The sequence below is a fragment of the Mesoplodon densirostris genome, chromosome 1, assembly GCF_025265405.1.
Source record: "Mesoplodon densirostris isolate mMesDen1 chromosome 1, mMesDen1 primary haplotype, whole genome shotgun sequence".
Taxonomy (NCBI): Eukaryota; Metazoa; Chordata; class Mammalia; order Artiodactyla; family Ziphiidae; genus Mesoplodon; species Mesoplodon densirostris.
Genome location: NC_082661.1, coordinates 28476345 through 28494185, shown reverse-complemented (window position 1 = coordinate 28494185; position 17841 = coordinate 28476345). Strand labels below are relative to the sequence as shown.

Here is a 17841-nt window from a genome sequence, read left to right as displayed (position 1 = left end):
TTGAGTCTAGAGGGGTCATCTAACTCAAAGCTTCATAAACTTTTTTGTTCATGGACCTCACTGAAAATCTTTTGTATGTCATGAGATACTCTCCCCAGACATGCACATGTGTATACCTTTTGTACATGATTTCAAGAGGTTCAGAGATCCTTGAATCCTATCCATGGGTCCCGATCTAGCCTTATTTTAATGTTGTTACATAATGTATTTTAATTTAAAATTTGTTGTTGATAATTACCATTTCAACATAACTAGTTGTGACTTTAATAAGGGTATGACTGTCAGGTCTGAGCTTCATCATAAAATGGCATTTTGAGAAGCTAATGAAATATTATGTTATTTGGTAGTATCAGGAAAAAGGGTACAGACTTGACTGGTGGGTATCAAACATCCTACTGGAATGTTCTGTTCTTAATTTTCTCATCCCCCTAGCCACCCAGGCAAGCAGCCACAATTTATCCCTACCTGTGATGATAGAATTTTACTTGTCAGGGAGATATGGATAGATACACTTAATACTTTATTTGCTATCCTACTGATATTTCCATGCTGTTTCTACTTTTATCGGTTTTATTATTTATTTATTTTTTTTGCGGTGCGTGGGCCTCTCACTGTTGTGGCCTCTCCCGTTGTGGAGCACAGGCTCCGGACGCGCAGGCTCAGCAGCCATGGCTCACGGGCCCAGCCGCTCCGCGGCATGTGGGATCTTCCCGGACGGGAGCACGAACCCGTGTCCCCTGCATCGGCAAGCAGATTCTCAACCACTGCGCCACCAGGGAAGCCCTCAGTTTTATTAAAGAAAGAGTATGACCAAGCAAATGCCCAGCAATGTCAATTTACCCTAGTAAGTGCACCTTACATCTAGGAGATTTGGAATACACTCTTTTCTATCACGGTGAGCCTTAAACACTGTCAGCATGTTCAGTTATTTATACTCTTCAGCTCTGGGAGGGCTGGGAAACATCATTTTCCCTTTTTTTCATCCACTTAAGGTATCAACACTGGGAATCTGTCCACCTACTTAGCTCATTCAAGAAACAGTGGTTTGCGGTCATTTTAGATCAGTAGTAGTACACTTTGGGTAAAAGGCCTTGTTTGAATCATAGACTATGACTTCTTCGTTTTAAAAATGAGCGAAGGCCTCGCCTCCGCCCCAGGCTCATGCGAGCTGGGTGTTTCCTGTGTCTCTCAGTCCGGGTTTGGAGACTCCAGTGTCCTCCAGTTTTTCATGGAAGAGATGTCAGGAGGAAGTGTGGTGAGCTCAGCAGTACCAGTGGCTGCGACCTGCACCACTTCATTCAGGGGCACGAGCCCCAGCTCCAAGTTCGTGAAGCTGAACGTGGCAGAGCCCTGTAGTACACCACCATGCAGACGCTGACCAAGCAGGACACTATGCTGAAGGCTGTGTTCAGCAGGTGCATAGAGATGCTCATGGACAGTGAAGGCTGGATCCTCACTGACCCGTGTGGGAGGCTCTATGGTACGATACTCAATTACCTTTGTGACGGGGCGGTCCCCTTGCCCGAGAGCTGCCGGGAGATTGAGGAGCTGCAGGCAGAAGCCAAGTACTACCTGGTCCAGGGCCTGGTGGAAGAGTTCCAGGCAGCCCTGCAAAACAAAGATACTTATGAGCCTTTCTGCAGAGTTCCTGTTATCACCTCATCCAAGGAAGAACAGAAACTTACAGTGACTTCAAATAAGCCAGCCGTGAAGTTGCCCTACAACAGAAGTAACAACAAATACTCGTATACCAGCAATTCTGACGACAATATGTTGAAGAACATTGAACTGTTTGATAAGCTGTCTCTGTGCTTTGATGGAAGGGTCCTGTTCATAAAGGATGTCATTGGGGATGAAATCTGCTGCTGGTCCTTCTACAGCCAGGGCCGCAAGATCGCTGAATTCTGCTGTACCTCTATCATCTACGCCATGGAGAAGAAACAGACCAAGATGGAGTTCCCTGAAGCCCGGATCTATGAGGGGAGCCTGAATATTTTGCTGTATGAGGCCCAGGATGGCCGGGGACCTGACAGCGTGCTCCTGGAGGCCACAGGTGGGGTGGTCGTTTGCTCCCACCACCTGGACGAGGACGAGGAGTGGGAGCGGATCTACATTGCCCAGATCTGTTGAAGGGGCAGGCCTGTTGTCCCTTCGGCTGATCTGTGGTCTGGTGCTTGTTGGGACCCCGCAGGGTCTGACCAAGGGCAAAGCTGCCCCTTCCCCTGCCCTCCTTGTTGACCCACTCCATCCTGGGAAGGCCGCCTGGCCTGCTCACAGGCATAGTACACAAACCACTGCCCAGGGGGCTCCATTCCTTCCTCCTCGGCCTTCTGCCCCGTTAAGCGGGGCTTACTGCCCCCAGAGGATGCCCTGCCCTTTGCTTAGAAGAAATTAAACACGGCCCCAGACTCTGTTCTGGCATCCAGACAGGACCACCGCTCACACCAGCAGCCTCAGGATGGCTTGTCTGCTGTCAATGTAGCTGTCACCTGGAAATCCCTTCCTGTCTCTGCTTCTGATTCTTCCACAGTGTGGAGTGGCCTTCGGCGAGTAGACCGAGAGGACATGCAGATCCCTTTGGGTCCAGTCAGTGTGTGTGTTCATGTTAGTTTAAGGGACGTGTGCGACTATGGATGAGGATGTGTGCCCATGGGGCCTGGGTGGCCCGCGCTGGATCCCTGCTGTCTGCACGGCACTTGTGTGGGACGGACGTTCTCGGTTACCTACCTCCCTGTCTCCTCTGCATCCATGACGCACAGGGGGAGTGGTGACGAATGTGGGTGGTAGAGACTAGGCTGGTAGAGTAGTTCCAAGGAGATTCGGTTGTGTGTTAAGGTATGGATGGGCTTTATTTTTTTATATAAATTTATTTTATTCAGTTTTGGCTGTTTTGGGTCTTCATTGCCGTGCGCGGGCTTTCTCTAGTTGCGGTGAGTAGGGGCTGCTCTTCGTTGTGGTGTGCAGGCTTCTTACTGCGGTGGCTTCTCTTGTTGTGGAGCACAGGCTCTAGGCGTGCGGTCTTCAGTAGCTGTGGCATGCAGGCTCAGTAGTTGTGGCTCGCAGCTCTAGAGCACAGGCTTAGTAGTTGTGGCGCACGTGCTTCATTGCTCCGCGGCATGTGGGATCTTCCCGGACCAGGACTTGAACCCGTGTGCCCTGCATTGGCAGGCGGATTCTTTTTTTTTTTTTTTTGCGGTATGTGGGCCTCTCACCATCGTGGCCTCTCCCGTTGCGGAGCACAGGCTCCGGACGCGCAGGCCCAACGGCCATGGCTCACGGGCCCAGCCGCTCCGCGGCATGCGGGATCCTCCCAGACCGGGGCACGAATCCACGTCCCCTGCATCGGCAGGCGGACTCTCAACCACTGCGCCACCAGGGAAGCCCGGCAGGCGGATTCTTAACCACTGCGCCACCAGGGAAGCCCAGGATGGGTTTTGTCTGCTCTTCGAGGGAAACATTACTGTTTTATGCCAAAAGTATTAATACAGGCAGCCTTTGATACAGTGTGTTCCAAAAAAACGAGTTTATATTTTGAAATGGTTTTTACAGCTCAGACTTTGTACATCCTGCCCTACTTGTGATAGTTGTATGCCTTTATTTTGTATCCAGCAACAAAGCCTACAATAAAACTTTAAAACAATCATGACCGAACCTAAAACTCATGTATCAGGTAGATGCTTTTTAAACTGTTGTGTGGGAAACTTTCGTATTAGGCCATTTGGATTTTATTAAGTGCTAAGGATGGGAGGGAGGGGGCTTAAATAATGTTTTGTAAATATTTTATACAGTTTAAGTTTTAAACACCAACCCTGCTGTTTGGGTTGAACTTTTTTAGAAAATTAAAGTGAATGTCAGTTGTGATGTTTTCTGTAGGAATGGAAAAGCCATCATGTAAGTTCTGTTTTTTAAATGTTTACGTGAAGAGTAACTTTGTGGAACAGTCTGATTAGCTGGGGCTTCTACACCTTATGACCAAACGTTTCTGGCTGTCTCTCTACTTAAACATTTCCTCCAACTTTGCACTTGTAGTTTGTAGTCTTTGCTTCCCTGGGATATGAACAAGTTCTTGAAACATTCCATGGTGAGTGATACTGTTAGTTGCATACAGCCATGAGCTGACAATGACAAAGTGTTGGCTGGTCCAAGCTCTGTTATCAGACATATTTTACAAGGAACTGATTTCTTATGTGAGCACTAAGGGCAAACAAAAGTCAATATTTGTATTTAAGAACCATCCAAGTAAAACACTGGCCTAAGATTTGGTAAAGAGTAAAGTTTTATTACACTGTAATAGCTTACAATGGAAAAAGCAGAACAGCTTTGGGTCCCCTGTAATGAGGTTTTCTTCAAATAAGTCATCTGATTGCGGTGACTGGGGGCCTCTGCCCACGATGGTTCCGGGCCTCGCCTCTCCATTGTCCTCCTGCAGTGGCTTAGTGGGGCAGTCGCTGTGCAGGTACCCCGGTCCTCCCTCTGGAATGTGTGCTCTCTAGGTCTCCACCCAGAGTCATTGTAACATGTGTGTGTCACTAACCTTTCTGTCTCTTTGTGCCATGGAAAAAAAACACTGTGAGCTTCAGAAGTAGTCACTGTATGTTGTACAAGCATCTGTGGACATATATAAAATAAAAGTTATATAACGCTTCTACTTAAAAACAAAAAGAGCAAACTGAGACCCAAAGAGGTCATGTGACTTGTTCAAGGTTACAGTTGATGACAGCCTGGATTAGAGCCCACATTTCCCTAATCAGAGCCTAGTTGGTTCCCTTTTGACTCTTTTTGTTTTGTTTGTGGTTGAGCTTGTGTTTCTTCCACTGGATGTGATTGATAGATGAATTGAAGGGTGTGTGTGTGTGTGTTTAATTAGTGCTTCTATGACTTATTTAAGAAAGCCTTTTCTACCCTAAGGTTATGAAAATAGTCTCATATTTTCCACTAGAAGCTTGATAGTTTTGTCTTTTACATTTAGAATGTTAGTCTTTCTAGAATTGATCTTTGCGTTTGTGAGGAAGGAATTTCATTTCATTTTTTTTTCCATATGGATTTCCAATGTCCCCCAGCATCATCTACTGGAAGAATATGTATTCTCCACTGATCTGCAGAGCTACCTCCATCATATATCATGTCCTTACATGCATTGGTCTGTTTTTGGATTCATTATTCTGTATATTTTTCTATTTATTTATCCCTGTATCAGTACCATGCAGCTTTATTCACATAGCTTTATAATAAGCCTTGATATATAGAAGTTAACTATTGATAGAAATAAAAATATGGAGTTTTAAAAATATTTGTTTTTGAATATGTAAAACATGTAACACAGTACAAAACTCAAAAAATACAAAAGGGTATATAGCAGAAAATCTCTTTACCCATCTTTGTAGCATTTATTTTCCCTCCCCAGAGGCCACCACTTTTTCTTGTTTCTTGGAGATTAGTTTAAATTAGATTCTATAAGGAGTTTTCTAGGACTCACCTAGAAGACACCTACCATGGATTAAATACTAAAATTTGAAAACCTTTGGTAGGGAAGATGGCTTTTGTTTTGTTTTGTTTTGTTTTGTTTTTTAAATGTTAAGAGGCAATGGTGTTTAATGAAAGAGCACTCTCTTGAGCCAGATGGTTTAATAACCATTTGACCCTTAGACAAATGCTGGAGTTTCTTAGCCTTTGGTTCTGTTTCCTCTCTATACTTTCTTCCTATTTCTCATCTTGTAAAACAGGGGTAATGATAAACCACACATCCTACCTCATGAAGTCATTGTAGGGAGTAAATCTAACAACACTGTTTTTCAGTTTTGATGTCCATATGATAATTTTTCGTAAATGAGTTTTTTTTTTTTTTTTTTAATTTGGCTGTGCCAGGTCTTAGTTGCGGCACATGGGATGTTCGTTGCCGAGTGCAGGATCTTTGTTGCAACATGCAGGATCTTTTTCTTTTAGTTGTGGTATGTGAACTCTTGGTTGTGGCATGTGGGATCTAGTTCCCTGATTAGGGATTGAACCTGGGCCCCCTGCACTGGGAGCACAGAGTCTTAGCCACTGGACCACCAGGGAAGTCCCTAAGTGAGTTTTGTTTTTTTTTAATTAGAACAAATTTGAAAAGTAGAAAAAATAATTAAAAAACAATGAACGAATGAGGGGCCATAACTGCCAACCCCTTTGTATTATGGAACTCCCAGTCTTCCAGTGGAACAGTTGGTTCGTAGGTGACACATTTGACTGTCTAATATCAGATCAAATGATGGAACCATTTTTTGTGTATGGTGTTAAAGTATGTTCTAGTTTCTTTTTTTTACATGTAGCTGTCCAGTTTTCCCATCACCATTTATTGAAGAGACTGCCTTTTCTCCGTTGTATAGTCTTGCCTCCTTTGTCGTAATTTAATTGACCGTAGGTGCATCGGTTTCTTTCTGGGCTTTCTGACCTGTTCCATTGATACATATTTCTGTTTTGCTGCCAGTACCACACTTTTGATGACTGTAGCTTTGTAGTATAGTCTGAAGACAGGGAGCCTGATTCCTCCAGCTGCGTTTTTCTTTCTCAAGATTGCTTTAGCTATTTGGGGTCTTTTTTGTGTCTCCATACAAATTAAAAAAATTTTTTGATCTAGTTCTGTGAAAAATGCCATTGGTAGTTTGATAGGGATTGCATTGAATCTATAGATTGCCTTGAGTAGTATAGTCATTTTCACAATATTGATTCTTCCAATCCAAGAACATGGTATATCTTTCCATCTGTATGTGTTGTTTTCGATTTCTTTCATCGGCATCTTACAGTTTTCACAGTACAGGTCTTTTACCTCCTTAGGTAGGTTTATTCCTAGGTATTTTATTCTTTTTGTTGCAGTGGTGAATGGAGTTGTTTCCTTAATTTCTCTTTCTGATCTTTAATTGTTAGTGTATGGAAATGCAAGAGATTTCTGTGCATTAATTTTGTATCTTGCAACTTTACCAAATTCATTGATTAGCTCTAGTAGTTTTCTGGTGGCATCTTTAGGATTCTCTATGTATAGCATCATGTCATCTGCAAACAGTGACAGTTTTACTTCTTCTTTTCCAATTTGGATTGCTTTTATTTCTTTTTCTTTTCTGATTGCTGTGTCTAGGACTTCCAAAACTATGTTGAATAAAAGTGGAGAGGGTGGGCATCCTTGTCTTGTTCCTGATCTTAGAGGAAACGCTTTCAGCATTTCACCATTGAGTATGATGTTAGCTGTAGGTTTGTCATATATGGCCTTTATTATGTTGAAGTAGGTTCCCTCTATGCCCACTTTCTGGAGAGTTTTTATCATAAATGGTGTTGAATTTTGTCAAAAGCTCTTTCTGCATCTACTGAGATGATCATATGGTTTTTATTCTTTAATTTGTTGATGTGGTGTATCACACTGATTGATTTGTGAATATTGAAAAATTTTTGTATTCCTGGGATAAATCCCACATGATTGTGGTGTATGATCCTTTTAATGTATTGTTGGATTCGGATTGCTAGTATTTTGTTGAGGATTTTTGCGTCTGTGTTCATCAGAGTGATGGTGGCCTCATAGAATGAATTTGGGAGTATTCCTTCCTCTGCACTTTTTTGGAATAGTTTCAGAAGGATAGGTGTTAACTCTTCTCTAAATGTTTGATAGAATTAGCCTGTGAAGCCACCTGGTCCTGGACATACATTTGTTGGGAGGTTTTTGTTTTTGTTTTTTTTTAAGAACAAAACCATAATTTATTAGAAGAATGTGAGGTAGTTCAAAGAATGAGTACAAACATCAGGTAACTAGATATAGAGCAAGTTCAGGATATAGGCATGGTTCACTACCTTGTCCAAATGCTTCCTTTGGAATTTTTTTTTGAATTTTATTTTATTTATTTTTTATACAGCAGGTTCGTATTATTTATCTATTTTATACATATTAGTGTACATATGTCAATCCCAATCTCCCAGTTTATGCCACTGCCACGCCCACCACTTCCCCCCTTGGTGTCCATACGTTTGTTCTCTACCCCTGTGTCTCTATTTCTGCCCTGCAAACCGGTTAATCTGTACCATTTTTCTAGATTCCACATATATGCGTTAATATACGATATTTGTTTTTCTCTTTCTGACTTACTTCACTCTGTACGACAGTCTCTAGATCCATCCACGTCTCTACAAATGATCCAATTTCATTCCTTTCTGTGGCTGAGTAATATTCCATTGTATATATGTACCAAATCTTCTTTATCCATTTGTCTGTCGATGGGCATTTAGGTTGCTTCCATGACCTGGCTATTGTAAATAGTGCTGCAGTGAACATTGGGGTGCATGTGTCCTTTTAAATTATGGATTTCTTTGGGTATATGCCCAGTAGTGGGATTGCTGGGTCATATAGTAATTCTATTTTTAGTTTTTTAAGGAACCTCCATACTGTCCTCCATAGTAGCTGTATCAATTTACATTCCCACCAACAGTGCAAGAGGGTTCTCTTTTCTCCACACACTCTCCAGCATTTGTTGTTTATAGATTTTCTGATGATGCCCATTCTAACTGGTGTGAGGTGATACCTCATTGTAGTTTTGATTTGCATTTCTCTAATAGTGATGTTGAGCATCCTGTCATGTGTTTGTTGGCAATCTGTATATCTTCTTTGGAGAAATGTCTATTTAGGTCTTCTGCCCATTTCTGGATTGAGTTGTTCTTTTGATATTGAGCTGCATGAGCTGCTTATATATTTTGGAGATTAAACCTTTGTTAGTTGCTTTGTTTGCATATATTTTCTCCCATTCTGAGGGTTGTCTTTTCGTCTTGTTTATGGCTTCCTTTGTTGTGCAAAAGCTTTTAAGTTTCATTAGGTCCCATTTGTTTATTTTTGGTTTTATTTCCATTACTCTAGGAGGTGGATCAAAAAAGATCTCGCTGTGATGTATGTCAAAGAGTGTTCTTCCTATGTTTTCCTCTAAGAGTTTTATAGTGTGCAGTCTTACATTTAGGTCTTTAATCCATTTTGAGTTTATTTTTGTGTATGGTGTTAGCGAGTGTTCTAAGTTCAGTCTTTTACATGTAGCTGTCCAGTTTTCCCAGCACCACTTATTGAAGAGACTATCTTTTCTCCATTTTATATCCTTGCCTCCTTTGTCATAGATTAGTTGACCAGAGATGCATGGGTTTATCTCTGGACTTTCTATCCCTGTTCCACTGATCTATATTTCTGTTTTGGTGCCAGTACCATATTGTCTTGATTACTGTAGCTTTGTAGTATAGTCTGAAGTCAGGGAGTCTGATTTCTCCAGCTCCGTTTTTTTCCCTCAAGACTGCTTTGGCTATTTGGGGTCTTTTGTGTCTCCATACAAATTTTAAGGTTTTTTGTTCCAGTTCTGTAAAAAATGCCACTGGTAATTTGATAGGGATTGCATTGAATCTGTAGATTGCTTTGGGTAGTATAGTCATTTTCACAATATTGATTCTTCCAATCCAAGAACATGGTATATCTCTCTATCTGTTTGTGTCATCTTTGATTTCTTTCATCAGGGCCTTATAGTTTTCTGAGTACAGGCCTTTTACCTCCTTAGGTTTATTCCTAGGTATTCTATTCTTTTTGTTGCAATGGTGAATGGGATTGTTTCATTAATTTCTTTTTCTGATCTTTCGTTGTTAGTGTATAGGAAGGCAAGAGATTTCTGTGCATTAATTTTGTATCTTGCAACTTTACCAAATTCATTGATTAGCTCTAGTAGTTTTCTGGTGGCATCTTTAGGATTCTCTATGTACAGTATCATGTCATCTGCAAACAGTGACAGTTTTACTTTTTCTTTTCCAATTTGAATTCCTTTTATTTCTTTTTCTTCTCTGATTGTCTTGGCTAGGACTTCCAAAACTACGTTGAATAATAGTGGCAAGCATGGACATCCTTGTCTTATTCCTGATCTTAGAGGAAATGCTTTCAGTTTTTCACCACTGAGAATGATGTTTGCTGTGGGTTTGTCGTAAATGGCCTTTATTATGTTGAGGTAGTTTCCCTCTATGCCCACTTTCTGGAGAGTTTTTATCATAAATGGGTGTTGAATTTTGTCAAAAGATTTTTCTGCATCTATTGAGATGATCATATGGTTTTTCTTCTTTAATTTGTTAATATGGTGTATCACATTGATTGATTTGCATATATTAAAGACTCCTTGCATCCCTGGGATAAATCCCACTTGATCATGGTGTATGATCCTTTTAATGTGTTGTTGGATTCTGTTTGGTAGTATTTTGTTGAGGATTTTTGCGTCTATATTCATCAATGTTACTGGCCTGTAATTTTCTTTTTTTTATAATATCTTTGTCTGGTTTTGGTATCAGGGTGATGGTGGCCTCATAGAATGAGTTTGGGAGTGTTTCTTCCTCTGCAGTTTTTTGGGAGAGTTTGAGAAGGATGGGTGTTAGCTCTTCTCTAAATGGTTGATAGAATTCACCTGTGAAGCCGTCTGGTCCTGGACTTTTGTTTGTTGGAAGAGTTTTAATCACAGTTTCAATTTCAGTACTTATGATTGGTCTGTTCATATTTTCTGTTTCATCCTGGTTCAGTCTTGGGAGTTATTCTTAAACACCACCACAAAAATAAACTCAAAATGGATTAAAGACCTATATGGAAGACTGGGTACTATAAAACTCTTAGAGGAAAACATAGGCAGAACACTCTTTGACATAAATTGCAGCAATATCTTTTTCAATTCATCTCCCAGAGTAATGGAAATAATAACAAAAACAAACAAATGGGACTTAATTAAACTCAAAAGCTTTTGTACAGCAGAGGAAACCATAAACAGAATGAAAAAACAACCCACAGAATGAGAGAAAATAGTCTCAAACGATGCGACTGACAAGGGATTAGTCTCTAAAATTTACAAACAGCTCATGCGGCTCAATATCCAAAAAACAAACAACCCAATAAAAAAATGGACAGAAGACCTAAATAGACATTTCTCCAAAGAAGACATACAGATGGTCAATAGACACATGAAAAAGATGCTTGACATCGCTAATTATTAGAGAAATACAAATTAAAACTACAATGAAATATCACCTCACACCAGTCAGAATGGCCATCATCAAAAAGTCTATTATATAAACAATAAATGATGGAGAGGGTGTAGAGAAAAGGAAACCCTCCTACAGTGTTGGTAGGAATGTAAATTGGTACAGCCACTATGGAGAACAATATGGAGGTTCCTTAAAAAACTAAAAATAGAGTTACCATATGATCCAGCAGTCCCACTTCTGGGCATATATCTGGAGAAAAACATGGTCCAAAAGGATACATACACCCCACTGTTCATTGTAGTACTATTTACAAACATGGAAGCAACCTAAATGTCTGTTGACAGATGAATGGATAAAGAAGATGTGGTACATATATACAATGGAATATTACTTAGCCATTAGAAAGAATGAAATAATGCCATTTGCAGCAACATGGCTAGACCTGGAGATTATCATACTAAGTGAAGTCAGTCAGAGAAAGACAAATATCATATGATAACACTTATATGCAGAATCTAAAAAAAAGATGACACAGATGAACTTATTATTTTTTTTAATGAGGGAACAAGTGTCAGTCTATATTATAAAAATCAGAAAACATTAATTTCTTTTTAAAATCAAATTAATTTTAATAGAAGTTTAATTTTTTCCCCCCTGTACCCCAAAGGATCATCCTGCCTACCTCCTGGCATGTGCACTTTGGAAACCAACTGGTCTAACACATAGGAGGAAGATGCCTTATGGTAGAATTGAGTTCTTTGCCTTTTTTCACATTCTCTTCAGATTTCATACATCATTGAAAGGCATTTGAATGAGAAAACTAATCTTTAAAACAAGCATAACCAGTATAATGCAGACTTCTTATACTGTATGTTGTGCCCTTCTAAAACTAAGTATATGCTTTGGAATCCATACCTAGGTCTTCCTTTATTCCAATGTTATAGTAAATAAATTAAAGACTGCAGAATATGGACATTGTTTAGCTGGACAAAAGGAGATGTTTCCATTTTAATTCTCTTTGGAAGATTAATATTCTTGTAGGGCTAGGGGTGGAGATTGATGACTAAAGGTACATTATAATCTCTTATTAAAGAAGATGACTCTTTGATAACTTTTTTTGTTTTTATTTGCGGTATGCGGGCCTCTCACTGTTGTGGCCTCTCCCGTTGCGGAGCACAGGCTCCAGATGCGCAGGCTCAGCGGCCATGGCTCACGGGCCTAGCCGCTCCACGGCATGTGGGATCTTCCCGGACCGGGGCATGAACCCGTGTCCCCTGCATCGGCAGGCGGACTCCCAACCACTGTGCCACCAGGGAAGCCCCAACTTATTTTTTTTATGATAATGTATTCTTTCAGTTTGGAAAAGTTATTCAGAATGGTTCAAATAGCAATAAAATTATTTTTAAGTTTTGGAAATTGGACCTTTCCAGATCCAATTGCTAGTGACTGATATAGTTAGGCTTTATAAATCACTACATCGCACCTTGGAATGTAAACGTACATTTAGATCTCTTGTGTATATATAGAATTCTTACCTCTTAAAATCACAGGAAAAGTACCATTTTGAAGTATTCAGTTCTCCTGGCTTGTGGACTTCACTTGCTTATATTGGGGACACTAGTTTATTCATGAGATAAGGGTTTTTGTCCTTTTAAATACTCAATTATATATCCGAACGAACTCTTTGGCCAGCCCAGTAGTATCAAAAGTAAAGCTAAAAGCAGGTTCTTCCCCCACTCTCCTCCTCTCTACAAAACACACAGAGATCACAGACTCACTAGTTATGAGTAGAGCATAACTACTTCTACTTATCTTAGGAACAGAGAAGAGAAATAAGGAAGGCCCTAACCTGGAGAGAGTAAGGGTTAAAATTCTTACCACTTTGGACAGGATATAGCACACTCTTGAGAAGAGTTGGTAGGGGCTTGTCCCAGTAGCCTGCAAGTCCCTATTGGAGTGCGTGGCTAGACATGTCAGATTAGGGCAGGAATAGCAATTCCACCAGTGAGTTCCAGCAGGTGTGATAGCAATAGCATAGATCTGAATGCAGACTGCCCTGGTGATGAGGCCAGAGCCTGTCTTTTGAGAGGTATTCTGGATGAGTCATGGCTGTTACCAAGAATACCAGGCCACACGTGCACAGATAATTCACCAATCCTATCAAAAGTGCATCACAAAAATCCAGTCTTGAGACTCCAGTTCCAACAGCATTAGCACCTAAATTCACATTATTGCACTATAATAAAATTACATCATCTTGCTTATAGCCTAGGACCTACTGGCTTCAGCTAATTTAGAAGTCATTGCAAGGTAACAGTTACTTGGGAGTTTAAGCCTTAGAAAGGAGGATTTTCTTGAGGTTCCCTACCAGTACTATGGAAAGAAGAAAGCAGGGTTAGAGAGAGATGGGCTTTTGTGTACGATTTTAGCCCAGTTTGTTGGTTTCATTTTCATGTGAGAGTCTATCCAGGTTGCCCAGGATTGGAATCCATTTGGTCCTAGTTTCTCTCCTTTTCTGTCAGTACCCTCTGTGCTGCCATTCCTCCTCTCTCAACCACTCCTTTAAGTAGTGTAACTACCCATTTGCTCTAGCTGCCTTTTTTTAAAAAAAATTATCATTGTTTTGGAGTTCCTCATTTTCTTGTATGGAAAAGATTCTGAAGAAAAGATCTTGGACTTCCCTGGTGGTGCAGTGGTTAAGAATCCGCTGCCAGGGTTCATTCAGCCTTGGTCTGGGAAGATCCCACATGCTGTGGAGCAACTAAGCCCGTACGCCACAACTACTGAGCCCCCATGCCACAACCACTGAGCCCCCATGCTGCAACTACTGGAGCCCGAACGCCTGGAGCCCATGCTCCACAACAAGAGAAGCCACCCTGGTGAGAAGCCCTCGCACCGCAACGAAGAGTAGCCCCTGCTTGCCGTAACTAGAGAAAGCCCACGCGTAGCAATGAAGACCCAACTCAGCCAAAACTAACTAAATAAATAAATTTAAAAAAACAAAAACAAAACCAGATCTTGATCCAGTCATTATTTTTGCTCTTTACATTTGCCAACCCTCTCCTCTTTAGTCTTTAAAAAAACTGGCTAAAAACCAAATTGTTAAATTGTTATTTCAGAGGTTGGAAGAGTAGTGGATTTTTTCTTTAAAAAATGAACTTAAGAAAATGATCCTGCTATGATCCTCAGGTTTGGTTAAATAAATCATCTTTTTCAATTCACTGCAAACTACAAAATTTATTAAATTATCTCAGCTGTGATTAAAATTAAAATGTGTCTTGTTACATTAATATGTGAAAATTAGTTCAATCCTATAAAAATGCTACATATTATAAATAATCTTTTAGATGCCTTAGGGAACTAAGGGGGAACTTAGTAACATTAGTAACATTTGCATATTTTCTCCTCAAATAGTAATATTTCCATGTTTTGTTTGTAAGCAATAAATATATATACATATTCATGGATATTTATACTATGGGAGAATTTTTTTTTTTGGCTGTGCTGCATGGCTTGCAGGATTTTAGGTGCCCAACCAGGGATCAAACCTGTGCCCCTTGCAGTGGAAATGTGGAGTCCTAACCACTGGACCGTCATAGAATTCCCACTATGGGAGAGATTTTAATGTATCTTGGTCAGCTGATCAAAGGGCTTAAAAGATCTGAATTTAGTGATTTAAGCTGTTAAATTAAAATAACCTTTTGCATATACGGAGTCCTGTTATAACAAATACTGGTACAAGAAAGGGTTGTAACAATTGATAGTTGTTTTTTTTTTTAAAAAAACACACTTTATGTTCTGACATGATGGTCCTAGTAATGGATATGGTGATCTAGTAGCCAAAATATTTAAAAATTTTTGTGTTGCCAATTTAGAACAATAAATGCTTTTCTTTGATCTTTTCTATAAATAGGAGTTTTTATAAATACTCAATTTATACTATAAAAGCATTTGAACTGTATGAACTTCTTCAGGATTCTACTACCATGGAAAGCCTTGAATTGAAGGTAAAGATTTTAAAATGGAATTTACCTAGTATAAAGCCCACTACTTAGAGCTCTGGTATTCCTAACAAATGATGTTGGATTACCACAGCAAAGTATGCAGTATAGAACTGTATTCATTCTTGATTGTTCTACTTGGGACAGGTATTAATGAACAGTTTGCCACAGCTCATAATCATGATGATATTGCTATCTTTTGCTTGGGGAAGTCTGTGTAAAAGTAAGTCACTGCTAATGGTAGATAGTCTTTAGGTTTCAGGTTTCAGGTATCAGGGGTTTGTTAATTTTTTTTTTTTTATGATGAAAGTTCCTATCAAATTAACTCTTCCCTCAAAAGATTTTAAAATGGATTTTTTATTACTTAAATAAAATTCTTATGTAAATTTTGTACTTTCTTCATGGGGAAGTCCAGTGTCCTTAAAAATACAATCCTAAGAGAAAGTTGTTACATATTGGAGAAAGGCAGGATGATTGTGTTGTTATGGCAACTCAAATGGAGAAAATGAAAACAGCACAGATAAGCTGCATCCTGTTGTCATAGCAACCATAGTTGTGAAAATGATTAAAGCTGGTCTAGAAAGGATGTACTGCAGCCTTAGTCAGTCAGAAGTATGTAATGTAAGAAAGGACAGGGAGAATTGGTTTTAGACAGAAGGTAAATCCCTCTGGTGCCACAAGTTGCTAGTATCATTGCATATAGATAGATCTCTGTCCTTTCTAATTATATTTCAACTCAGTTTTATTGCCTCAGATCATAATAATGGTAGGCAGGAAAGATAAATACAATAACTATATGAAAAGCTTGTGAATAAAGCTTTTTTGTTAGCACATTTAGAAAGAAATTGAAGTCACAAAATTTTAACTGAAAGTGCCTTTAAAAGAACAGTAAAATGTTCTCATTTTCTCCTCTTTCCCTTCTCTTTTCCCTCATTTCTTACCCAATGCTTTATTTTCATTCTTTTCTATAATCTCTTTTCTGTATCATTTTAGTCTTAAGTGTTGAACTGCAACATAAACGCCTAATGTCATGGCAATTTGTAAAGCATCAAATGAAGCATTGTGACTGCAGATGAACAGATGGGTTTGATGATAAACGATAAGCATCTTGTAGGTGAAATTTGTTTAGCTATATCCTTCAAACTTACTCTATAATCAAAGCTTCTTAATTATTTTAAATGCCATTATTTCTTTCCCAACTTCTACTTGCCCACCATAGCAAAATATTTCTTCCCAGTGGAGTGGAGACATGTTAGGAATGAAAGCTGTGCTCTTTGTTCAGCATCTGGCTGTTTGCACAGGTTTTTGTGGTAATGGAATCGGAATCTCTGTGTTAGAGTATTGATCTGCTGCTTGGTAGGTACTGTGTAAAAGAAGTATCTCGGTAACAATGTGTTAAAGTGGTTTAAGAGCAGTTTCTATTACAAATGGGGTGGAGGAAGGTGGAGTTCTGCAAGACTGGATGCATGCTATAAATATCCATAAAACTGAGGGGTTGATCTAAAAACTGTGGTGTTGAAATTCCCATATTTCTTCCACATTTAATTGCAAATAATTGAACACTACCTGAGCATGAGTACATGAATACCATTGCCCTTTTGCTCTCTAGTAGAGGTTTTTATATTTAATGTTCTTGTGTTGTAGTTGGAAACTGTGGTGTGAATGTAAGCCAGTTATGAGAGATAGTATCGACTGACCATAAAAACAAGTGTTTTAAAGTAATCCATTGAATATTTTCAGTCAAAATCCAAATATTAATGTTGACTTGCTTAAATACAAGTTAATTTTCATAAATAGGCTCTTTAAACAATGCTTGATTTTGCCTGACTAGAATCTGTCCTTTGGTATAGGCTTAGGGAAGAAACTTCTTTTTAAAAAAGAAGAGAAGATGGGAAAAGAGAAGAGAGAACTAGAGTTTTTTTGTTTGTTTTGAAAGATTTGTAAAATACTTATCCCTTCTATGCTGTTATTTAGTAGTAGTAGGTCATATGTGACTCACGTGACTTAGATCAGACAGCTTAGGCTAGTAAATGGTTCATATACCCAGCAAACACTTCAAAGATTGCTTCAATAAGTTAGCTAACATTTTGTAAAGGAGTTAGAAAATGAAAGCCTACCATATATGCCTGTATACTGTTATGCCTAGATATTGTAGCGCACTGGGATATAACAATGCATGAATTTGAATCTCCCTTTCTCTTAACTTATCTTGGAACAGAAATTTTTGAGACTAGTTTGTAAACCTGTAAAAATGTTTTACATTAGAATCTGATGTGCTGATTTTAAGATTGGTGTCTAAAAGTGGACAGTGTCATCATCACATCAAATGTCATTGTGCATTTGAGATTTACTAGTTTGCATCTTGGCTTGTGCTAAGTTAGACTGTAAGATCAGGTAGTTAATTTTCTTGGAAGAAAAAAAAATTAGCTATACTCATCACTCCCCAGTTCACAATTTCTTATCACATTTCACTTGCTCCAGAAATATTCATTTTGGAACCTTCTTCTGAATATGTAACTCTTAATACTGATGTCCTGAGAGAAAGGGGAAGAATTTCTTATCTAACCTAAATAATAACCACACCATCACAGAAAATGTCCTCACAAACGCATCAAGCAATCAGATAGCCAGTAAACCTATTCTCCTGCTAAATTCCATAAACTGAATGGGGAGGGTAGATTATGTTCATTTTTGTTTCTTATTAGGGAACATGATGCCTGATCTTTCAAATGGTTATTTATTTCATATATTGTAGCTACCAGTCAGCCAGCCATTTGCAAATAGTGAAATAAACACACTGCTGGAAAGGAGTTTCTTCTCTATGGGTCTGTAGTGCCCAGGAAGT

The 17841-nt window shown here is 39.3% G+C and overlaps 1 protein-coding gene and 1 pseudogene across 10 annotated transcripts in view; both read left to right on the top strand.

Annotated features, from left to right (window-relative positions):
- The window catches only part of BTRC (beta-transducin repeat containing E3 ubiquitin protein ligase), a 189801-nt gene that overhangs the window by 24340 nt on the left and 147620 nt on the right, over positions 1-17841 (top strand). The gene's annotated exons all lie outside the window — the stretch shown is intronic.
- On the top strand, positions 1130-2130 carry LOC132495359 (BTB/POZ domain-containing adapter for CUL3-mediated RhoA degradation protein 3-like; annotated as a pseudogene).